Consider the following 5,785-nt stretch of genomic DNA (forward strand, 5'->3'; position numbering starts at 1 on the left):
TGCCATCATGACACGCTGTACTGATGACATCATCATACGCTGTACTGATGACAATCATCACAAGCTGTACTGATGGCATCATCACACGCCGTACTGATGGCATCATCACACGCCGTACTGATGACATCATCACACACTGTGCTGATGACATCATCACACGCTGTACTGATGACATCATCACACGCCGTACTGATGACATCATGACACGCTGTACTGATGGCATCATCACACGCCGTACTGATGACATCATCACACACTGTGCTGATGACATCATCACACGCTGTACTGATGACATCATCACACGCCGTACTGATGACATCATCACACGCCGTACTGATGACATCATCACACACCGTACTGATGACATCGTCACACGCTGTACTGATGACATCGTCACACGCTGTACTGATGACATCATCACAAGCTGTACTGATGACATCATGACACGCTGTACTGATGGCATCATCACACGCTGTACTGATGACATCATCACACGCTGTACTGATGACATCATGACACGCTGTTACTGATGACATCATCACACACTGTGTTGTCTGTTTCCACCCGTTGCATTGTTTTCCATGTTGACCGATAGACTAGCTTGTGTTGCGTTTGTGTGTGTGTGGATTGTAATGCTCAACACAAACGCTACAAGGCCTCGTGAGGGCGGCTAAGGAGAACGCTGAAAGTTGTAGAAGAAATTAAAATTGAATCCAACTTCTGAGAAATGTCCCCGTGGAGCGCGCCGTGAACGTCCACGAGTTTGACGTGTTTCAGAACGAAGCGGATTTAGTGGGGGTGGGGGTTGGGGGTGGGAGGGGGGGGTTGACTTACAGCCAATCACGGCTGGGCATTTTCAGAAGAACGTGGATGTCGGTATGCTGTTGGCCAGTTTCAGCTTGGTGGTAGGAGATCGCTGGTCTTCTCTCGGCGCCCCCCACTCAGAGGACGTTTTGTTAGGGTGCAGCCGCAGACGGGTGGTGTTGTTGTGTTCGTCAGGAAGAGAGAAGAGCGGCTCTTACCGACAGAAACGACACCGGGTTTTTTGTGTATTTCTGGGAAACGTTGTGTTGAGTGGCTGCAGATTAAGTGCAGATAAAACAGGTAACGGATGAAAATCCAGTTCCATGTCCGGGCCCTGCAGGATGACCGGCGTCCCTCTCACGGACACCTGTCCCTTATCTGGTGAGTCCATAACTCATGAAAATGTAGAAAATAGATTCAATAGAATAAGAAAGAGAGATGGATGGATAGAGAGAGAGAGAGGAGAGAGAGGAGAGAGAGAGAGAGAGATGAGGGTGAAGAGGCCTTGACTTTTAAAATCTCCTTTATCAAAACACCAAGAAGGATGCACCAGAAACCAAAACAGCTCCACCAAACACAGGGTCGTGTTGCACATAAGACAGACAGAAAGACGAGGGGGGGGGGGGGGTGGAGAAAGGCGTAGAAGATAAGGGAAAGCAAAGAGCGATGGCAGAAAAAAGCCAAAGATGGGAAAAAGGGGAAAAGGGCAGATGTATGGAGAGGATAAAGAGAGGGTATAGACAGCTATGAGGAGAGGAGGAGGAGGGACAGAGAAAGACGAGGGAGTGGTGGAGAGAGATGAAGAGGTGGAGAGATGGAGAGAAGTGGAGACAGGTAGAGAGAGATGAGAGAGAGGTGGAGAGATGGCGAGAGAGATGGAGACAGAAGGTGGAGAAAGCGATGAAGAGGTGGAGAGAGAAATTGAGAGTGAGGTGGAGAGAACGAGGTTAGAAACAGAGATGGGGAGAGGGATGGCGAGAGATGGAGATAGGTGGAGAGAGAGAGGACCAGGGGGGATGGAGAGAGGTGAGGAGGTGACGAGAGATGGAGAGAGGTGACGAGAGAGATGGAGAGAAAGAGGTGAAGAGAGATGGAGAAGAGGTGGAGCAAGATAGAGGTGAAGAGAGAGGTAGAGCGAGGTGGAGAGAGATAGAGGTGGAGAGAGATAGAGGTGAGAGAGATGGAGAGAGGTGGGAGTGAGGTGGAGAGAGATAGAGGTGAAGAGAGAGGTGGAGCAAGGTGGGAGAGAGATAGAGGTGAAGAGACAGGTGGAGCGAGGTGGAGAGAGGTGGAGCGAGGTGGAGAGAGAGAGGTGGAGCGAGGTGGAGAGATAGAGGTGAAGAGAGAGGTGGAGCGAGGTGGAGAGAGAGAGGTGGAGCGAGGTGGAGCGAGGTGGAGAGAGATAGAGGTGAAGAGAGAGCTGGAGAGAGATAGAGGTGGAGCGAGAGAGGTGGAGCGAGGTGGAGAGAGAGGTGGAGCGAGGTGGAGAGAGATAGAGGTGGAGCGAGGTGGAGAGAGAGGTGGAGAGAGATAGAGGTGAAGAAAGAGGTAGACAGAGGTGGAGAGAGAGAGGTAGAGAGAGGTGGAGCGAGGTGGAGGGAGATAGAGGTGAAGAGAGGTGGAGCGAGGTGGAGGAGAGAGTGGAGCGAGGTGGAGAGAGAGGTGGAGAGAGATAGAGGTGAAGAGAGAGGTAGAGAGAGAGGTGGAGCGAGGTGGAGAGAGATAGAGGTGAAGAGAGAGGTGGAGAGAGAGGTGGAGCGAGGTAGAGAGAGAGAGGTGGAGCGAGGTGGAGGGAGATAGAGGTGAAGAGAGAGGTGGAGGGGTTGGCTGGTTAAAGGTCAGTTTTAAATTGCTCTCTTGGGAGCTGGCTCCATGAAAAGACTTTGATGATGAAATGAGAGAAAACGATACTTCACTTTGAATGAATCCCCTCTAACCGGGTCCTTCATCCCCCCCCCCTCTTCCTCTGTTTCATTCACCCAGTCTCTCTCTCTCTCTCTTCCTCTGTTTCAGTCTCTCTCTTTCTCTCTTCCTCTGTTTCATTCACCCAGTCTCTCTCTCTCTCTCTCTTCCTCTGTTTCAGTCTCTCTCTTTCTCTCTTCATCTCTCCTTCATCTGCTCTTATCACTCTGGTTTCATCCTTTCTTCTCTAGTGCTTTTCCCTTTCTCTCGTCCTTTGCCTCTCGCTCTATCAATCTCTTTCTGCCATGTCTCTCTTTCATTCCATCTTTTTTTGGCCGTCGCTCTGTCATTTATCAGCTCTCCTTCATCATCTCTCTGTCCGTCCCTGTTTGTCCAGCTGGAAGACCAGACAGAAAGTGACGGGGTACCAGTGTCCAGGTCACAGCTGGGGACCGGGCTATTAACTGGGTTGAAATGCTATAAGTCACGGGTGACATGTGGCAGGGTTTGCTGTGAAGTGCAGTTATGAAGAGGCGATCTGCTGATGAATCGTGATTTTAGAGTCCTGTTTGATAAGCAGTCACGTTACCTGATGGTTTGTAGGTTTTTGAACACTATGTTTATGTTCAAGCATAGATTTCAATATAATTATATAGTTGTGTAACGAGTGGCTCACGGTAGACTTGTGTAGAGCCGGGCGAAATGTGGATGTGATATAGATGTGGTGATTATTAGACTAGACTTGGTCCTAGTAACATGGTGATGTAACTTAAATGATGTCGTTCCCCGGTCTTAAGGCTGCATTACAGTAAAGTGAGGCAATTTTCTGAACTTTTTACGGTGCGTTCAAACCCAGCGGCGTAACCGTCGGCGCTGGGCCCCACTGCAGCCTGGTCAAGGCGCCCCAGCCCGTCACAACCAGACGTAACATAACGCCACGTCAGTCAGTCGCGAATGAAGGAAGTTCAAGTAAGCGGCGTTAAAACGACCAGCAGCGGCGAAATGCACTGCACAGCCGACGCCTTAGTGAAGTAATTACTAAGAGACCCTTGTGCTGTACAAGAAGAGTCTAATTGGCGGCACGGTGGCCCAGCGGTTAGCGCTGTCGCCTCACAGCAAGTCCTGGGTTCAAACCCCGGGGTTGTCCAACCTTGGGGGTCATCCCAGGTCGTCCTCTGTGTGGAGTTTGCATGTTCTCCCGTGTCTGCGGCGGGTTTTCTCCGGGTGCTCCGGTTTCCTCCCACCATCAAAAAAGACGTGCCTGTTAGGGTTAGTGCTCCTGTCTGTGCCCCTGAGCAAGGCAATGGAAAGAAGAACTGGAGTTGGTCCCCAGGCGCTGCATGGCAGCTGCCCACTGCTGCTAGCTACACAGCTAGGAAGTGGTTAAATGCAGAGGAAGAATTGCCCCACAGGGAATAACAGAAAGTAGTAGTAGTAATAGCGAGGCCGAGATAGTGATAGACTAGCCTACTTCACAAAATCTGGTGTCGGAGCTCCACAAAAGATGAAAACAGAATCGGTGAGAGGGCACTTCGAGACAGGAAAACAGAATCGGTGACAGCACACTTCGAGACAGGAAAACAGAATCGATGAGAGGGCACTTCGACACAGATGAAAACATAATCGATGAGAGGGCACTTCGAGACAGATGAAAACATAATCGTGACAGTACACTTCGACACAGAGGAAAACATAATCGATGAGAGGGCACTTCGAGACAGGAAAACATAATCGATGAGAGGGCACTTCGAGACAGGAAAACATAATCGATGAGAGGGCACTTCGAGACAGGAAAACATAATCGATGAGAGGGCACTTCGAGACAGGAAAACATATCGTGACAGTACACTTCGAGACAGAGGAAAACATAATCGATGAGAGGGCACTTCGAGACAGGAAAACATAATCGATGAGAGGGCACTTCGAGACAGGAAAACATAATCGGTGAGAGGGCACTTCGACACAGATGAAAACATAATCGATGAGAGGGCACTTCGAGACAGGAAAACATAATCGATGAGAGGGCACTTCGAGACAGGAAAACATAATCGGTGAGAGGGCACTTCGAGACAGGAAAACATAATCGATGAAGGGCACTTCGAGACAGGAAAACATAATCGGTGAGAGGGCACTTCGAGACAGGAAAACATAATCGGTGAGAGGGCACTTCGAGACAGGGAAAACATAATCGGTGAGAGGGCACTTCGAGACAGGAAAACATAATCGTGACAGTACACTTCGAGACAGGAAAACATAATCGATGAGAGGGCACTTCGAGACAGAAAACAGAATCGATGAGAGGGCACTTCGAGACAGAGGAAAACATAATCGATGAGAGGGCACTTCGAGACAGGAAAACATAATCGATGAGAGGGCACTTCAAGACAGGAAAACATAATCGATGAGAGGGCACTTCGAGACAGGAAAACATAATCGATGAGAGGGCACTTCGAGACAGAGGAAAACATAATCGATGAGAGGGCACTTCGACACAGAGAAAACATAATCGATGAGAGGGCACTTCGACACAGAGGAAAACATAATCGATGAGAGGGCACTTCGACACAGAGGAAAACATAATCGATGAGAGGGCACTTCGACACAGAGGAAAACATAATCGATGAGAGGGCACTTCGAGACAGGAAAACATAATCGGCGATGCCCCGCCTGCACATAGACAACATTATTCATGTCTGATCACAGGCCTTATACACACAAAACAAAAGTGTGTACATGTTCTACTTACATCGTAGGCGTACACTTTGGACATTTTTGGACATACCGTTGGCGAAGACTCGGTGCTCGAGAGCTTTGATACGATGCTGGCCTGATAAAGGGGTCCATGCATGCGGGGTCCTAAACTGTTGTGGGCCCCAATGCAGCTGCATTACCTGCATACTGTCGTATGCTAGTTTCACCCTGTTCACACCAAATGCGATGCCAAATATTGTGCCGCTCTGTTCGCACAAACGAAGACGCTATGAATAGTGTGACGGCTGTGTGGTGACATCGTGAGGAAGTTTGCTTGATCGGTAGCTCCCAAGCTAATGTTAACCCGCTAACGCCGGTACACGAGCGT

General features: G+C 49.5%; 1 protein-coding gene across 1 annotated transcript in view; it reads left to right on the forward strand.

Moving 5' to 3' along the window:
* The window catches only part of shisa7b (shisa family member 7), a 44,789-nt gene that overhangs the window by 37,089 nt on the left and 1,915 nt on the right, over positions 1 to 5,785 (forward strand). The gene's annotated exons all lie outside the window — the stretch shown is intronic.

This window comes from Lampris incognitus, chromosome 18 (assembly GCF_029633865.1).
Source record: "Lampris incognitus isolate fLamInc1 chromosome 18, fLamInc1.hap2, whole genome shotgun sequence".
In the NCBI taxonomy this organism is placed as follows: domain Eukaryota; kingdom Metazoa; phylum Chordata; class Actinopteri; order Lampriformes; family Lampridae; genus Lampris; species Lampris incognitus.